This window comes from Rhipicephalus microplus, chromosome 6 (genome assembly GCF_043290135.1).
Source record: "Rhipicephalus microplus isolate Deutch F79 chromosome 6, USDA_Rmic, whole genome shotgun sequence".
In the NCBI taxonomy this organism is placed as follows: Eukaryota; Metazoa; Arthropoda; class Arachnida; order Ixodida; family Ixodidae; genus Rhipicephalus; species Rhipicephalus microplus.
In genome coordinates this window covers 178,460,890-178,480,057 of record NC_134705.1, presented here as the reverse complement: position 1 = coordinate 178,480,057, position 19,168 = coordinate 178,460,890, and the positions used below count along the sequence as shown (strand labels likewise).

The following is a 19,168-nucleotide window of genomic DNA, read 5'->3' as shown; positions in this document are numbered from 1 at the left end:
ATCAGATGGGAATGAGGTACGCGGTCGAATGCTTTAGAAAAATCTAGGAAAATGCAGTCAGTTTGTAAATTATTATCGATATTGAAGTGAAGATCAGTGGTAAATTCCAGTAATTGGGTGTCGCAAGAAAAACCTCGCCTAAATCCATGCTGATTCTCAAAAAAGAAGTTATTGGTTTCCAAATGACAATAAATGTACGAAGAAATGATATGCTCCAGCATCTTGCAGCAAATGCATGTTAGTGATATGGGGCGATAGTTTTCTGGTGAGTATCTATTGCCACTTTTAAATAAGGGAACTACTTTACCTATTTTCCAATCAGCCGGCAGTTGTCCTGTTGATAAAGATTGCGTGAAGATGTGGTACAGGATTTTACTTGAGCATAATGACGTGTTTTTCAGCACCTTAGAATTAATGTTATCAATGTCTGAAGAAGTTGATAATTTAGGTTTTCCAATAAGATTCGCAATCCCTTCATTGCTGACGGCAATAGGTTCCATGAATGTATAATCAAACTCGGGAACTTCGGGCACTCTGGAATGATCTTCACACGTAAACACAGATGAAAAAAATGAGTTCAACACTGAAGCGCTATCTACATCTGATAGAGGCATATGGTTAGCATCTTGTATACTGACAGATGTGGTAGCATTGTGAGGGGAAATTACTTGCCAGAATTTTTTCGGATTAGTATTTAACATGGAAGTCAAATCGTGTGTAAAATATTTAGATTTCGCTTTGCTTACAAAAGAGCAGTACTCTTTCAAAAAACCCTTGTACTTTTCCCAATCTGAAGGGCTCGAAGTGCGTTTTGCAATTTTGTAGAGCCGCTTCTTCCTTGATCTATGAGACTTAAGCGTTTTGTTAAACCAGGGATTTTTATTGTCGTTAGAGATAGAAATTAGGGGAATATATTTATCAACCAAGGTAAAGATTTTGTTTTTGAAGAGAATCCAGTTTTCGTTGACTGATCGGTACGGGAAAGATGGAAGAGAAACCTGATCGTAAAAAGCTTCCAATTCATCATTTATACCTTCGTAATTACCTCTGTTATAGTCCCGAATTTTTTTTTAACAGTGCTATGTAATACGTGGGTTGGGAGGCTAAATGTTATTTAAAGTAGCTTATGGTCACTGAAGCCATCTACGTACAGAACGTACTATTTACTACCTACATTAGTAAACAGTTAGTAACTGCAATGAAATAGGTGGTAACTGCAGCCATTACTGCCTTTCTTGCCCCGTTACTACCTTTTTGCTACCCGGCTTTTGAATATCTAACCCAAAATATTGTGTGAATGCGATTCTGATAATTTATGAGAGGAATCGTCTCGACGTATTATCATTAAACAGAAAAATGACGCAGAAGATCAAGAAAATACTTCTGTTTTCAATTACGCAATCGACATATGTAAACGTCATTCTGATATTGTCGAAACGGAGAAGTACAAGTTAATGAACCATAAGCAAGTGCTACACGCGTTGTGAAAGACAGTTACAACAAATTTAGCGCATTACATCGCTATTATCAAGACCGGCAGATCAAAATAACCAGACGGTAACAATTAGCCCGAGGACAGTCACAGTTATTCTACTGCGGCGTGTCTCCAAATATTATCATAGCTTTGGCACGTCAAACCCCAAAAATGATTATTACCTTTTAAACGTTGATATATTAGTCGTGTGAAGCATTCAAATGCACTGAGAATGAGTTCAGTATCTTGCTCCAACCACGGTACGTACTGCCTTTCTGTGGCCCTTTTATAATGAATAAATATAACATATAATTTTTTATAAGTAATGCTAATTAAAAGTCTTGTGCTACGTCACCAAACACACGTAACCAGGTAGTCCAATATAGTGCTATAGGTTTCAATGAGTTATAATTCATCCTGAAACACAAGTTCTCCCTTGTGCCAGATATGCCCCTGTAAAGTAGGGGCTATATATACCCCGCGCTTACTTCTTACTACATGTATACGTAAAAAATTTGTGAATTTGTTTAGTCTAGGCACTTCGCGTTCATGACACACTACGCCTCCTTACCAAGTTGTCTAGCAATGAGATATTGATTGACCAACATTAGCAGTAAAGAAATAATATGTCAAAATGAATAAACGAAATAGTATTGTTTACTACTTTTTTCTTGAAACCTTTAAAAGTTACTACCCATGGGTCGTAATGGCTAGGGTAGTAACAGTTACTAAATGCTGGTAGTAACAGCAGAGGTAGCAACAGTTGCCACCCTCGCCGTTGCTAACTGCGCTTACTACCAGTGTTGTAACATATGTGACAAACCATTACTATCCCAAAGTTAGCAAGTACGACCACCTTTTTTTTAAGAGTGTGGTTGTTGATGATAATATATCTGGCCGTATTATCGAGCTAAAAGGGGGGACGCGAAAGAATAGTGTCGTTTCTGTCGTTCTCGCTTGCGGGCACGCGCTCATCTGAAGCTTGTGTAGGGTAGCAAATCGGACGTGCGCTTACTCACTCTCCCCCTCCCTCTCCTCCTCTCTTTGTCTCACCTACAATGACTTTCCTAAAGCTAGCATTCCGTATTCGTGCATGTTTCATTTAGGGCGAAAAATGTGGGCTAGTCACGAAGGTTTCAGAGCGCTTCAGAAGCGTCGTCAGTGAATAACCCCCGTATTCACAAACGCTCCTCGACTCGACTTTCACCCTTCACTTGACAGGGTTGCGCACTGCGCCGCCACTCGGCTGAAGATCACGCTTCGCTATACTCAAGAATAGCAGCAAGTTATTACTCATATGCAGTGACTTTCCCTGCCTAGAGATGGCGCTCCCGTCGGTTTTCTCAAGTGAAGGTGGAGCGTTGAGTGAAGGGGCGTTCTAGAATGCGGGGGTATGTCGACTGTATTACTGGCACCATTCAGTAAAGAAAAAAACATCGCCTGCCTAATAATTTTCCTTCTTTAAAGGGACCTGGACACCGAAGTTTAGGTCGTAAACTCTGTTATGCGGTTTGTATCCTTGTGCGATCTCTAACAAGCTGGCGAAATTTTAGCGCGTTTGGTCGCGCGGTAAATTTATAATCGAATATTATTAAGAACACCCGAGCAGCCTGAAGGACGGGCAACGGGCACGCGTTAGTCGTGACGTAACTAAGACGTAACAGGCTGCTTAGCTCTGCGAACGTCTGCGTTCCGGCGAATGATTTTGTTCCGTGGTCAGCTGTGCCTTCAGTCGTGCTGTTTTCGGCTTTCTTTAGCTTGGAAGTGCCAATCGAGCGAGTTGCTGTGCTTGAAACTTAGCCGGAAGGCGACGGTATACCTCCCTGCAGCACGTCACCCACGCCATGTCAGAACTGCGGTTGCTGACAGTGTTTTTAAGGCCTGCGATTTCTATATAGTTTTTTTATCACTTAGATATTCGTTTACAGTCCATATTTAAACGTATGTACGGTCATTATAGGTACCGTAATGTTTCGTTGAAAACCGCAATTTGTTAGCTGACCGTGTCATGTCCGGGGCTCTTCAAACATTTTACAATAAGTTTTCACATTTTCGCTCTTACATGCCGCTTGACTCACGGCCAAAGTACTTCCGCAGCGCGTAGAATGAATGAATGAATGAATGAATGAATGAATGAATGAATGAATGAAAAACTTTTATTTCAAAGAAATTGTTCCGATGAAGGTGGAGCCCTCAGCCGAAGGCCCCTTTGGCTTTTGCTGTCTTGCAAACTAAGTCGATCAGCTTGAGCTGTTCAGGCTTTGAGCAGGACAGCGCAGCCTTCCACTTCTCCGGTGTTGGCGTGCAGTTTCTTGGTACTTCCTGTGAGTGTTGACAGGTCCATGTCACGAGATGAAGTTTTGGGTGTTCCCCGCATAGCGCGCATTTGTTGTCGTATATTGCCGGATAGATTTTGCTCGGAAGACTGAGGTTGGGATAAGTATCAGCCTGCAGCCGACTGCTCTCTGCTGAGGTCTTTGTGGAGAAAAAAGGTACCTCCTTCTCATGGGCTCTCTGGTGTTCTAATATTGAACCATAGCTTGCCACAGCAGCAGGATACGACTAATCAGCTGCAATCTAACATACGTTATCAATAAACCGCGTCCTTTCAACTACCGTCTCTGATGATTGATTGATTTGTGGGGTCGAACGTCCCAAAACCACCATTTGATTATGAGAGACGCCGTAGTGGGGGGCTCCGGACATTTAGACCACCTGGGGTTCTTTAACGTGCACTCAACTCTGAGCACACGGGCCTACAACATTTCCGCCTCCATCGGAAATGCAGCCGCCACAGCCGGGATTTGATCCCGCGACCTGCGGGTCAGCAGCCGAGTACCGTATAACCACTAGACCACCGTCGCGGGGCGACCTACCGTCTTTACCTGCACACTTCCAGTCCTCGTTAAGCACTTGTTGACGTTGGCGTGTTCGCATAATTATGGATAGCATCGGATGGCCCACGTGAAAGATGGATAAATGATTATTGTTGTTGTTGTTGTTCTCCTATTGTTAGAGGCGCATACCCACTGTGGGGGATTGGCCAAGAATCGAGCGGTTTCAAAATTTACTCTTCAGATTTGGAATGATGGAGGTTTAACAGAAAGATTACCGACAGCCTAGGAAAGTGTGGTGCTTAATGTAATGCATACAAATATTTACATAAACGAATTTATTCTTAGAATAGAGCAATTATCTGATTTTATACGTGCATAATTATGTGGACCTGTTTAGATAATGAAATCGGTTAATTAGTCAACCTATTAGTTTCATCAATATAGTCCCTCTGTTTATAGTTGTTGGCTAGCCGCGTGCTTTAACACCGACATCGTCTTCATTCATCCTCAATCCGGTAATTGATTTGTCGACCAATCTTATTTTTTTCCCCTATATTGTCTGCCATGACGATGCAGTGGTTGTGCAGCTCTGCTGTTGACCCTTATACAGTCGCGGATTCGATCCCGGCCTTGGTGGTCGTGTTTTGATAACCGTATCGTGGCTCTGGCGCATAAAAAGCCCGCGAATCAGTATTATTCCTGTTATTAGTTTCGGTAGGCGGGACCAAAGCCGCATGTCCAATTTTGGCATTTAAGCAACCTCAAACAAATAGGAGCGTGTTGCGAAGTCGCACGTCTCTGCCCTCCAGGACCGGCCGGTAACGGTGTCACTGCGTTGCTTCACTCTTTTTTACACCTGTCCGCCTACGAGTCGGGCATACCAGAGCCGTATATACTAGACGTATACGAGCGAGGAAAGAGCGGCAAATGCGGAAGGGAAGTCCATTATAATTCTGACAGGCTACTTGCGATGTCTCATCCCCGCGTCGTTCTTCAGATCCCCGCGGCCACAGTGTACACCCCGCTATACCCTGCTTTGAGCTGGCTTCAGAAGGAGTACCGAGGCTTGTTTTACAAAAGCGGGCGTTTGTGCCCCTCCAACCGCCGCGCTCCTCTTGTTATGATTGACAGCTTTACAGCTGTCAATCATACTCACCTACCGTAATGTTTAGTAGAATAAAAACGACCCACGTGAGTCGCCTTGTCGTTGTGCTTCGCTGATAGTTACTATGGGTAAGCACAAAATATATATCCAGCCCCGCCGCGGTGGTCTAGTGGCTAAGGTACTCGGCTGCTGACCCGCAAATCGCGGGATCAAATCCCGGCTGCGGCGGCTGCATTTCCGTTGGAGGCGGAAATGCTGCAGGCTTGCGTGCTCAGATTTGGGTGCACGTGAAAGAACCCCGAAAGCCCTCCACTATGGCGTCTCTCATAAGCATATGGTGGCTCTGGGACGTCAAAACCCACATATAATCATATTAATGATGACAAAATATAGCTGTAGTAAACGCAGTGAGTTATATCATCAGTATAAATAGTCAGCGACGGTGCCGTATCAAGAAATTTTTTTTTCAGGGGGGAGGGGCTAAAGGAAGAGTTCAACCATTCGTATGCTTGCGCCCCCCCCCCCCATTTTCAGCCTTGAGGAAATTGAATCCCTAACCTCCTTTGGCTATTCCAGCGATCAGCAACAACTATATAAAGCAGCATGATTAACCCTTTCCAGTCAGTTAACTGAAGAACTCAAAGGCGATTTGTATAAATGCGCCGACCGGTTATATATATGCTCAAAGTATGCTCGCAAACCTTATGCTTAGTATAAACATGCAGCCACATCTAATTTGTATCGGACATCGAACTCGTACCCCATTATTATGCAGTCGAAACAATTTTGATTGGTCGGGTGTCCGTGACTTATCAGGGAAAACATGTATTATAATAAATGTCTGTACTCAAGACAGTTAATCGCGATGTCGGCGTGGGCGTCGGCAGCGTGTTGCAAAGAAGTCCCTTTCCACTGATTGGACAACTTCTATCGTACCATGGAATAAAATGGATGACTATTTAAAAAAAACATTTTTCACCTTCTTCTCTTTATCATTACGTTCGTGCTATCAGACTTATCTTGAGCGTCGCTAATCTCGTTAGGGATGACGGATGAAACTTAACAACTACACACCGTTCTACGTTAAAGGTGCTGGATCATGTTAACTCATTGTTTACGCGAACGATTATTGTCTCGCCTTCAGTCAGTGACCGTTTTCGATCGCGTTTGCAAGCGTTATCAAGTTATCGCTTTGGCGGTGAAGGCAGTGATCCTTTTTAATCGCTGCTGCGAGCGTTATCAAGTTATCGCTTTGGCGGTAGACGCATTGTCAGGAATTCCGTGGCGAAAGTATACACGGTGGATGACGAAAATAGTCTTTGTCTAATCGGATTGGCACTCGTCAGTGCGAACAGCGTCGCGCATTCTTTAATGCGTGCGTGAGCGGCGATTCGATTTCGGAATGTTGCAAGTTACAGGCAGTCAACGGACGCACGGTAGATGCGTATGTGCGTAAGTGATTCTTAAAAGAGAGAAAAGAAGATAAAAAGTGAGCCCCGTAACTGTCTGCATCATAGTACCACACCTCGACAATGACCCACGAGGAAATAAGGAGGGGTTACAAGTGATAGGGATATAAAAGGGATAGGGATAGAGATGAGGACACCCACGTATAGAGAAGTAAAGAGAAGATAGAGAAAGACGGGGACAGATCGAAGGATAGTCTGAGGACGGGGCACCACTCAGGATCGGGCAGCATGGTAGATAGCTCCCTAAACACTGGACTCGGAAGTTCAAGTATGAGAGAGTGGTTCTTCCTTCAGGCGGTGTCTTTCAGGTGATGGCAAATATTTCCGGCGCGTGTTACAAATTATTTCCGCGTGTCTTCGAGAAGAAGTGGCGGAGAGGATTAAAAACGCGAAGGAAAAGACAAAAAAAAAAAAACGTCATCCTCACATTTGAACTTGGGAGCAATTCTATAGCGGTCCTTTAATGAGCGCTTCCTCGTTAATTTGTATCCACTTAATGTAAACGTATAACATCAAGTTGGACCTCGTATTATAATTACTGCGAGCGCCGCTCGCGCGCTTTTTTGTAGAATGTAATTTGAGTCACTTTGCGAGCAGGTAATTATGCGGCCCCATTTGAGCGGCCTCTCGTTTCACGACGTGTATATATATATATATATATATATATATATATATATATATATATATATATATATATATATATATATACTACGCGCCGAGTTTTCACAGCGCCATCTCTCACGACGCCGGACCAATTTCCGTCTACTTCTGCAAGGCCATAACCCCCGCCGGTCGCAACATTATCGTCGCCACGATGTATGCACCACATTTATTGGAACGTTGTCATAAAACTAAGTTTGACTGCTCCTGGTCATACGTGGCGTCGTTAAAATAATAATAATAAACACGTATCCTTCTTTGGCACTTCACCAGAAGCTTTGTTGCCGCTGTCGCTAATTGCGTGTTTTGAGCGTCTGAATTGTCATTGTGTGTCAGCATGCGCTCTCGTGAACGGACTTCCACTCGTTGCAATGTGTCTTTTTTTTTTGTAAGAAGCCCTAGCAAATACTGCAACTATTCCAGTTTTCGTTGTTTCGTGTTATCTCAAAATTTACTTTTGCTATTAGTAAACATTGAATGTCGTTTTAGGGGCGAAGCTTCTTACACCGTGGCTCAGTCCCGCCTGCGTTGTAGCCACCCCGTCTCACTGTCCGTTGTCGTAGACAGACAGACACAGACAGACGGATGGACGGACGGATGCATGGGCAGACAGATGGGCGCATGGACAGACAGATGGACGCATGGGCAGACAGACAGACAGACTGATGGACCCATTGGCAGACAGACGGACGCATGGGAAACAGACGGACGCATCGGCAGACAGGTGGACGCATGGGCAGACAGACGGACGCATGGACAGACGGACGGACGCATGGACAGACGGATGGACGCATGGGCAAACAGATGGACGCATCGGCAGACAGGTGGACGCATGGACAGCCAGACAGACGTACGGATGCATGGGCAGACAGACGGACGCATGGACAAACAGATGGACGCATCGGCAGACAAGTGGACGCATGGACAGACAGACAGACGGACGGATGCTTGGGCAGACAGACGGACGCATGGACAGACGGACGGACGCATGGGCAAACAGACGGACGCATGGACAAACGCATGGACAGACAGAAAGACGGACGCGTGCCCGAGAGGCGGCCGTGAAACGCGCCCTAACACAGGCGGATCTCGAGCTGAGAGCTCGCGAAGCTTCGCCCCGCTCATCATCATTCACTCCGTAGATATGATGTGCTTTTCTTTTATATGTTTTCAATGACGTACTACATCCGTGCATGCGTGCGTCATTGGTGAAGAAATTCGAAACCAAACCAAAGCCGATTCTGGATTGTCCCGGTATTGTAATCAAACCATGAGGGTTTTGCGTGCCAAGAATACGCTAGGATCATGGGGTTCCGTAAAACTTGGGCCACCTGGGTGAGGTTCTTTAAGGTGCACCGAAATGTATGAAGGCACAGGCGTTTTTTCTCTCATTACCGCCCCCCGCACCGTTTTGCTCTGTGTGTGTGTATATAGATACATGCATGTAGGAACACACGTACAAAGATCCATGGCAGAAAATCGCACATCCCTCCCTCCCCCCAGCCCCTCCAGAATTGAGTTTGTCTTATACGGCCGTTATAGCAACGTTTATAGAACTTCTAGAAACGCTGCTCTTGTAGTTTTACAGAATGGTATTAAGCCGACGAAAGAGGCTTGTTGATTCGTGTTGGCTTGGCGATGCGCTTAAGGGGTATATGCTACGACGGACAGACCACACAGACCACATTCAAGAATTGTTTGAATGCTGCTTCATAGAGCCACAGCAGCGGATCTGTGTCAAACGATGAGCCCATTTGCGGTGAAAACCTCACGAGTCACGCTGGCTATGTCGCGCGGTTCCACTGAACTTGCTAGCACTTGTTACTGGGTAGCAGCTGCTCGGCCGCGCAATTTTCGCCGACACAGCGGCGCGGTCTTATCTGTGTTTCAGGTCGCAAAAAATGTGTCAACCCTTTCTTGGAACAAGTTAAAAGTCGCGGTGACATGGCGGCCGTGACTTATACTGGCTCGCTTTATTATTATTTTTATTTTCTATCCTCTGCGGCGCTCTTCCATCCTCCGGTCTGTCCGTCATTTCCAGATCCCTCCACACTATAGAAGAGGGTTTTTCCCCGGTACTTGTTCACTGACGCCGAACGCCGTTGCAAGCTCGTGTTGAGCACGCGTTAGCAAACGTCAGCCGCCCGCGCCTCGAAAGCGCGTATCGTCTACGTCCTCCCCGCCTTTTACTTCGTCTTTACTACATACTCTGCTTTCCTGGAGTCGTTTTATCGCGTCTTGTCGCGGAGCCACGGGTTTGACGCATATCCTGCCCGGTGGTGCCCGTGGTTGTGAGATTAGCATTGCTAACCAACCATACGCGACACGTCGACGCACCTCGCATTGGGTGTGTGCATGGGGAGCACGAGTGAACATTTTGCAGGAATATCATTGCTTAAAGAAGCAAGTGCCGCACCGACGATGGCATTTCCGCTCGAGGTGTCGTGCATATTTGATAACTCTTTCAAAACTCGTACGTATCTGACGTTCGGTTGAGATGGTTCTTGTTATCGTCATATCGTTAGAGAAAAATCTGACGAAGAATTTTTTTTCCCGGTGGCACGTGGGTTTGGACCCTTAGAAGTAAGATCGAAAAAAAAATACAATTAAAAGGGGCCCTGCTAAACTTTTCCAAGTAACCACGTTAAAATAAAATTCAGAAAAAAAAACGCGTTGTTTCGCTAATTTCGACGCTGCAAAGATTTTTGATAATCCTACCAGTACGAGTGGAAGTACAAAGATTTGTGGCACGCTGCTGTTGCATTCCCTTCTCTAAGCTAAGCAGGGAAGGATGGCGTGGGGGAAGAAAATGAGTCACGCGAGTCTGGGGACCTCAAATCACTTTTTCTCAGCTCTGTCTGTCTCTTTTTTTCGAATGTGCGGCTTTCAGCGCGATCGCGCGTGCACGCGCGGACAGGTCGCGGCCTCCCGCGGCGGCACCAGTAACGAGTGTTGAAGATTGGGCGAGTTGGTAACGCGTGCTCAGTAACGACCGAACGCGCCATGTTCAAATCAGCTAATGGCCGATACTTGTCCTTCGACGTAGTGATTATGGACCCGTAGCGCCATTTGTCGAGAGGAGAGATAACGATATTTAGCTGACCGAGAATTTATCGTTAAATTCCAGGTCGCGTGCTGCGCTATAAAATTTGAACACTCGTTTTTTTTTTTTTTTTTTTTTTTCGGGGAGAGCCGCTACTACCGATCGGCAGCGTTGCTCAAAAAGTGTTGCAGGGCCCCTTTGAGGGCTCTTTTTTTTTTTTTTGTTGTTAGGCACAGCCATAGTGAAAGCCAGCAAACAGTGAGGACACTCCCTGCTTTGCGTGCTCAGAAAGAACCGATGAAGTGTGGATGGGAGGACGACCGCGGTGCGTAGCACAATGTTTTTTGGTTTCCATTAGAGGGACTCCAAAGAGAAGGGCGACTCTTCTCGTGTTTGTAAGTTGCTATTTCGTGATACCGAAACTACACCGCTTGCTGCGAGAAAAAAGCGTGATCAGAAAATGCTGGTGGCGACGCCAGCCTGTAGTTATGGCACCATTCGCCGTGACGTTATAGGTTTCGACGTAGCTGCTAATCGGTAGAAATGAACTACATTGTCTTATGAGGGAGCCAGAAATCTAACGTGCCACATTTCAGGAAATCTCGTTGAGTCACTGTGGCGAAAATGCGAAAGGAAAATAATAATAATAGAGATTCCAGACGGGAAAATTAAAAGTGAAACTATTGACACCGATTTTGTTCAGCTTTTAAAAAACGTATGGTGTTAACAGTACTAGATACTTAAGAAGATAATGTATCAGTCTAAACTAATTGATGGTTTAACTTTAGCGTTCCTTGTGAGGATAGGCAAACTTAAGGCCATGCTTGATACGCATTCTCGAAAAGCCCGCGCATCACGAGGACGCCGTCACGTGTATCGCGCTGTCACGTGACCGCGATTTCAGTTCATGCGCCGTGGCTACTGTGTACTAAAACTGTAGCCGTGGAGTTGTGTAATATTACGGTCCTTAGAACATACTGGCTACTCTGCCGTCTCCTTGTCGTCTTCAAGGAAGGCCGCGTCCGCTCCGATGATGCATGCTCCGTGGCTACCGTGGTCACGGCGCTCCGATAGATCCGAGTCGCTGGTTCATACGCTTGGGGCCAGGGGGTGCCACAATCTATTGGAGCGCGGCACGGAGGAAGGAAAGGTGGAGCGCCGTGACCGCGGAGCGCGCATCATCGGCGCCGACGTGGCGGAGAGCGGAGGCGGCAGACTAGCCATTTTTCTAGGGACCATAGTAATACTCCCGCGAATATGTATTCGTCACCGCGCCAACGTTTATAAAACCTGTTCAGTTAAGAAAAAAATTGCCCGCAGCTTCCCTCGGGGGAACACTGAGGAGGATGCGGAGCATATAATTGGTTAACGGGGTGTTAAAGTGCGACTTACTTGGGTCGATGGCTAAATTGGTTAACGTGGTTGTGAAATGGGGTGTTAAATTGCGACTTACTTGGGTCGATGGCTAAATTGGTTAACGTGGTTGTAGGAGGGGGTGTTAAATGAGTGAACACGTACACACGTATGCGAAAGGGCGGCGCTGGTCGAAGGGACGTCGATCATTGTGTTTGTGGATTCGTTGGAATTCATTTCACCGCGACCTTGGACGTCGACGCGCCGTACAAACCAACCGACGAGCGGCAACTGAGCGAGCGAGCGCCGACCTTGAGTATATATACAGCGCGACGGCGCATGCACTGTCAGCTGTCGAATGTTCGAGAAGGGGGAGAAGCGCGACGGCGCATGCGCGCGCGTCAGCTGCCGATGTTCTCGAAGCGTGACGGCGCATGCGCGCTACATTATACAGCTAGCGAATGTTCGTGAAGAGGAGAAGCGCACGCGGTGTGTAGAGGAGGAAGGGTGCACAGATGGTGGAGGAGTGAAGCGCGCGTGGTGTGTAGAGGAGGAAGGGATGCACAGATGGTGGAAGAAGGAGGAGGAAGCTTCCGGACGGCGCGCACTACAAGCCTCGAGTATTAGATGCTCCACATCTAAAAAACTATGGACCATCTTTCCGAAGGGAATCTTGATAGAATGCGAAGCAGCAGCAGTGCGCCCGGTGTTCACCCGTTAGAAACGGGCGTCGACGCGGGTGCTGAAAGAATGGTTTGACGCGAAACTCGGTGGTAACGTTTACACGAGTAAACGTTTGTTTGAAACGCAAAGACACGTGAGGCGCGACGCGTTGAATACGCTGGCGCTCGGCTTCCTTGGCTCGCGTCTTGTCGGTGTTACCCGCGCACCGTCTGTTTTTCGAACGCGATCTGTGTTCTTGACTCGCACCTCGTTGGTGTCGCTGGTCTGCCGACGCTTGCGTTCGGCTTCTAGTACACTCTAGTTCGGCTTTCCTGGCTCGCGCCTTGTCGGTGTTGACGTCGGCATTCGCGAACGCGATCGGCTTCACTAACCGTCGCCACGCCGGCGACAGCCAGGAAAAGTACGCGCACACAACGGCACTAGCGGGGAGCATGCTGCCACGGCGTCCCGCCCGTCGTCGCGGTCGCGCGACAAGCAGCGGCGTGCTGACCACGTTGTAGGCGCCGCGAGATTCTCGAGGCGCGCGTACCCGCCGTACTGTACACTGTACCCACCAAGGAGGATTAAAAAAAAAATTGCTGGAGTGGAAGCTCCCGCAATGCCTTGCCAGCAGAAGTGAAGCCGTCTGTTGCCACTGCCAAGATGGCGGAAACATGCTCTCTTCTGATAGTGTCCACTTAGAAATCAAGTGGCTTTGATATGTTAGTGTTAATTCTACGTTAGTTCTAAATTAAAAGACAGTTGTTCCCGACGAGGTAACACGCAAAAACGAGTATGGGTGACTGAATATTCAAAGGGCTTTGCCTCCGATCGGAGGCTCACTAAGAAAAACTAGTGACTCTAAGACGCACTTGGAGTACCATGTGACCCGAAAAAGTTTCCCCATTACTCACGTTGGGCGTGCGAGCGAAACGCTCCGTTCTTAATCGCTGAACGGCGATACCTTATCATGCCCCTAGTAAGGTGGCCGCCGCAGCCGCCATCTTGCCAGAAGCATGGCTTCACTCCTAGGCTACGATTGCCGCTCCAGCAATTTTTTTAAATCCTCCTCGGTACCCACCGGCTCGCGGCTTCTTTTCGCCGACAGATGGAGAGAGGTGGCGCGGGTGAGATGATGCCCGCGTGAGGAGTGGGCTGGAGCGTTGAGAGCGGTGAAGAGGGTGAAGCGAGAGAGATGACACGCGTTGACAGGCTAGGGAGAGTGTGACGTCAATACGCGTGCACTGTGAGGGAAGGAGTGACCTACTTGGCACCGCCCCAACACATGCGGCTAGGGAAGAGCGGTTCAGACGGAGGGACAGCGTTACACAGGCTACTCAAAGAGCTGCATTGCATCCAACATTCGGCGCTGTTGTGCGGCGCCGCAGCAAGCGGTTGCTGTAAGTGGCGCTGTTGTCCCAACAGGCTTCAGCCATGTTCAGAAGCCAGCTCCGAATCCCACCGCTGACCTCCACTGTTGCGAACGACGGACCGATCCCGCCGAAGCCACCACTGTTGCGAAAGACGGCGACGCCAACACGGCCCCGGAGGCGCCACTGCTTTCAACTCCGCCGGGAAGGTCACCAGCCGTTTGGTAGCGTATGTTTATCAGCTCGCGACTGCTTCTGCGCAGAGCTGATAAGACGAGCGGACGAGACGACGGTGAGTTACACAAGGTTTATGTACAGCATATTTACAGAGGCGTTACAATTTCGGCACTGAGGCCGACAGAGACTCGAAGAGCCGAGCTCTTTTCTCTAACACATAGGTCAGTCTTTCGCCTAAGACCGCTGACTCACACACATGTCGGCACTCCGACACGGGGACTCCTCTCCTAGGACCTCCGATCTCGACGCGCCGCAGGGCTTCTTTTATTTACACCGGGTCCAACCAAAAGGTCCAATCAGAAGCGCCGCTGGTCGTCAGGGCAGATTCCGCCAATGGGGGTCGCCGCGCCATGCGTCAGACCACCAGACACGCAGCCGCCGGCTCGCTGTCACGTGCGCAGCTGACTCACTGCACCTGGGCCAGAGGGGCGCCGCGCGTGTTCACGCCGTCGAGGTGATCGCGCCAGGCCGACTGCGGGCTGGCCTTGACCCAGATTGCCTTTTTCAGAGGCACGGTCGTTTGACGAGGACTCGCTGGCATAACAGCCAGCCCACCAACGTGCACCAAATCTAGTGCGTGTTTGGCTGCGGCTGCACTGCGTCCGCATGTGGCAGTACGCAGACTTAGGGTATTTTGCATGCTGTTGTGTTCTATGTAGCATGGGTGTTTGTTTGTCTGGGTGTTTGCCATCTTGTTGTGCACCTGCATGCACTATACACGTCAGACTCTGGAATTTTGCAGACACACGCACACCGGTCGGTGCAATTTTGGATAGGACAATGCGCGACTCCCTTGCACAGTTTGCTGCGCAACCAGGAGCTACTAGTGCGCGCGAAAGAACGAATTAGCAAAGTATTATTAGTGGTGTTTGCACATTGAACACTTGGAAAAAGAGCTACGAATTTATCTACCATAGTCTGACGCGTCCTTGCTGAACCGCTATGAAGTGCTTGCTCGATCACTCACCCAGAACTACGGCGAAAACAAGAGCAGAAGCAACGGCCCTGCGCTGTACAAAAAAAGACTCCACTCAACGCTATGCGTTGTGAATTGCCGTATAAGTAAAAAGCTTCGGTTTGGCTGATTTCTGTAGCTTTTGCGAAGCAGAATGACGAGAGCGCTGGATACAAGCCATTGCGAACTTGTTATTATAGCCTACCGCATACTTTAGCCTATAGCGACAATTACTATAGGCTACTGCATACACAGGTGGTCAGCGATAAGGAAGAGGCTGTGTGTTCACATAAGAAGAGGCAGAGGCCGGCTTAACTTTTGCTACAGTACAGTGCCGACAAGAAAGGCTCGGTTGCAGCTGAAAACTAGAGTTTCTGCCATTGAGAACTGCTGGACACAACAAAGACGACTTTTTGGGCTTCGCGGTAGTAGCATGCTCCTTCATATCGAGAAGCTGTGCATCAAGTTCGTTCCTAGTGCAGGCACATTGTGATTTTATTCTTTTGTTTTCAACAGGACGTAACCAGCCTCTAAAGGTCAGCTGCTTCAGCAGAGGTTCCCAACTGTATACGTTGAGTGGCATAGTCCAACACTTGAATGTCCCCCAAAAAGTCGCTGAGAAATGTCGCATGCACAACTGAAAAGACGCTAAATTTAGTGACTTTCTCGCTAAATTAACACCACTGCACTGTGCCGAGCGGGCAAAGGCAACACATTATGGAGCCAGGATGTACTTCAGAACAGAACTAAGCAAATCACAATGGCTGTGTTATTTGTTTATTTCCTAGGTTCCTAGAAATCTATTATATTGGAGCAAAACAAAGCTGAGGCTCTGTTTATAACTTATCTTGCCATGACTTTTCACTGGTGTCGCATGTTAGTGTTTATGGCGGCCGACAGGGCCGCATGGTCATTTCGGTGCGCGAGAAAACTGTGGTTTCAAATAGGGTGTATTAATTTTAGACTGAATACTGTGCCGAAAAATTTTGCAGTCGCCATGCTTAATTCTTATTGAAGCGGTGGAAATTACCAAAGGGCAGCTTCATTTTTGTTTCACGACCTCTTTAAGCCTAATGTCAAGCACAAAGCTGTAACCTTATCTCTTTGTGCTTTTACTAATACAGAGCTGCTACGCCTTCACCACTATGGAACTGCCTTGAATTTCACGAATGCCTCCCCTGCAAAGTCACCGTTTGTACTGAAACATGTTCGAAAGTTGTATTAAAGTCCAGGTGGCTTCATGCTGGGACATAACAGTTCACTTGAGAAAGGATTAAGCAGTCAGCCCTGTAAGGTTTTTGATAATTTCTCAGTTATCTGTAATGATATTAATAGCTCTTTCTCATTATTCCCCTGTAGTTAAGTTTCCTACCTTAATACATTTTTTTTTCTTAGTCTCGAGAGCAAACAAAATGCTTCTTTGATTTAGTGCCGTCAATTTCGTCTCGAAAGCAAACAAAGTTACTGTGATTTACAGCTTTTAAATCCTGAAGCAATATAACCTTCTTGACCCTTTACTTAGCAGTGAATTCTTGATAGAGTATAAAAAAATTATTGCTGTAGAACATTCCTGTATCATATGCATTGTTTGGATTCTTTTTGTTGCTTAAGCCTTCTTGTACAGCAATTTCATATGTGTCTTAGCGGCAGCAGTGACAAGGCAGAGCGATTACCGCAGTTTTTTCCTCTTGCTGCACCAGACAACAAAACACAATCACCGTCGCCTTCATTTACCAGCCTGAGCTTTCAGTTGTGAAGTCAGTTGCCCTTGTATTTGGAGTGATTACCTTTGCCACGGGGCTTGCCCTGGAGAGGTGAGTGGGGGTCCTGCTGAGACTTCTTTTGAGTCCCTTTTGGTGGAGAGGGTGAAATTTAATTGGGCCCCTCCCCCTGCGCGTGTACCCCCACTCTTAAAGCAGAGGGGAGGAGGAGGATACCGACTCGCCGAACCTGTTTTCTGTTTTCGACGCAACTCCCCTCCCCCCCTACTGCAGAGGGATGTCCCTCGCATTCCCACTCCAGTCTCGCAGCCAGTTGTCTGGGGCTGCCAGAGTCGATTGTATCTTTCTTGTTTCCTGGACAGTTCATTCTTGAATCGCTGATTAAGTTCGCGGCTGGAAGGAAAGATATAACGAAGAAAGAAACAAGGACGCAACGACACACGTGCTCAGAGATCTTAATGTGTGTGACAAGCCAAGGAGAGATTAAAGGAAAAAAGAAATGAAAAGGAAGGGGTTGCCGTGAGGAAGTGGGCTTGTGCGGGGTTTCTGGTGGCTCCCAGAGTCTGGTTTCTAATGAACCCGGACGGCCAGATCTGCCGCAACCTGGTTCTGCGAGCCCTCCCGATGGCACAGGGCAGGCCTTAATCGCGGTTTGTAATTTCTGCGGTGGTGTGACTCTTGTCGCTTTTTTCGCTCAGGCCGCAGCATGTGGCTTTTGAGTCACGGAGGAAGGGTTTTCTTTCGTGGGAGGATGTCATAATGACAGAAAGTGGCACGCTGCAGCAAATGAGCCTTCTAACCCCAACCTCTACAAGGTTTCCTCCTTAACAGTTGGAAGAGCTTAGTAATCTGGCATCACCGAAGGCCTTGAGAAAACTTGATTGCAACGGTATCTTCAGTACGGGTTCTGTGGTACTTCTACTTGCGTGTTTTTTTGGAAATGTTCTTAGTTGTTCTTGCTTTTTGGTTTATTTTAGAGGAATTTAGGGTCATAAGGCAAAGAGCGAACGAAACTTCTGAACAATAATCTGCAGATGGAGGAATCCGATGTGTTATGCTGAACATGTATGGTGTAAAGGCTTTTCCTTCGCTTGGCATGACGCGACTACACAAACAAGCGAAACATGTCATTGATCAAGCGATATCCTGTAAATGAAACTTTTCTGAGACATTTCTACAATCAGCGTGAAACAAGGTGGTACATTTAGCTAAGCGTTCTCACGTCACGTTTTTTGAGGTCCTTCGGAGAGAAAAAGATACGACGGGTACACACGTGAGAACAGGGCTACGCCGTTGTGTTCCGGCGGATTGCTTCATGCCGCTGCAATTTGTCACTGTCGGATTGCGTCTGCTTAAAGCAGCGTGCTTGAGATACTGGAGTCGGCCGATGTCGTGGCAGTGCCCCCCTTTTGCACTGCGTAGTGTGGCTGACAGGAAAAATGGCTCGTTCCACTTTGCTGCAGTGTTAGGAGAGATTGGAAGTCGCATCGATAACTGAATCCTTTACGCCCCAGATGCTGTAGAAGTCACATCTGGTCTCCCCCTTTCAAGGCTTCCGTTCCCCCTCTGCTGCCTCTGTGGTTTTCCCTTGCAGCAAGTTTTTATTAGCTGGCTCTGTGTGTGGAAGCTTAGTCTCGCAAGCGTTTTTCATGTAACAGCTGGGGAACTGTGGGACATGTTGTGCAATGCACTGCTCTCAATTGCCAAACACCGTGCTTGGTAATGCCAGGCTCACACTGTTCCGATGGAGGCGGAAATGTTGTAGGCCCATGTGCTCAGATTTGGGTGCATGTTAAAAAACCCCAGGTGGTCGAAATTTCCGGAGCCTTCCACTACGGCATCTCTCATAATCATATGGTGGTTTTGAGACGTTAAACCCCACAAATCAATCAATCATCAATCAAATCAGGCTTACACTAGCCACTTTAGACCTCTTATACATATTTTGTCTTGTGAGTATCCATTTAAATAGCTGCAGTTATGTGAATGCAGGTTCATCAGTAGCAAGTAGCTTGAAATGATTGGTGCATCATTGTCCTGATAAAATTTGACCATCATTCACTGTTGCCAAGTGATTTCACAGTTCTGGCAAGTCTTAATGCTCCCATGGCTGATATTTATGGCAGTTTTGCCATCTTAGTTTGATTCACAGTACTCGTGGATTTACCTTCACAGATCGATGCACAGGAAGTTATTGTCACAAGTGAAATAAGCAGTTACAGTGGTTTTGCCTTGTTATAGTGTTACAGTTACAGTGTTACTGGCCTTGTTATTAATTGTG

At 47.3% G+C, this 19,168-nt stretch overlaps 1 protein-coding gene across 1 annotated transcript in view; it reads left to right on the top strand.

Annotated features, from left to right (window-relative positions):
- The window catches only part of LOC119167077 (hypoxia-inducible factor 1-alpha), a 284,063-nt gene that overhangs the window by 119,829 nt on the left and 145,066 nt on the right, over positions 1-19,168 (top strand). The window lies entirely within an intron of this gene.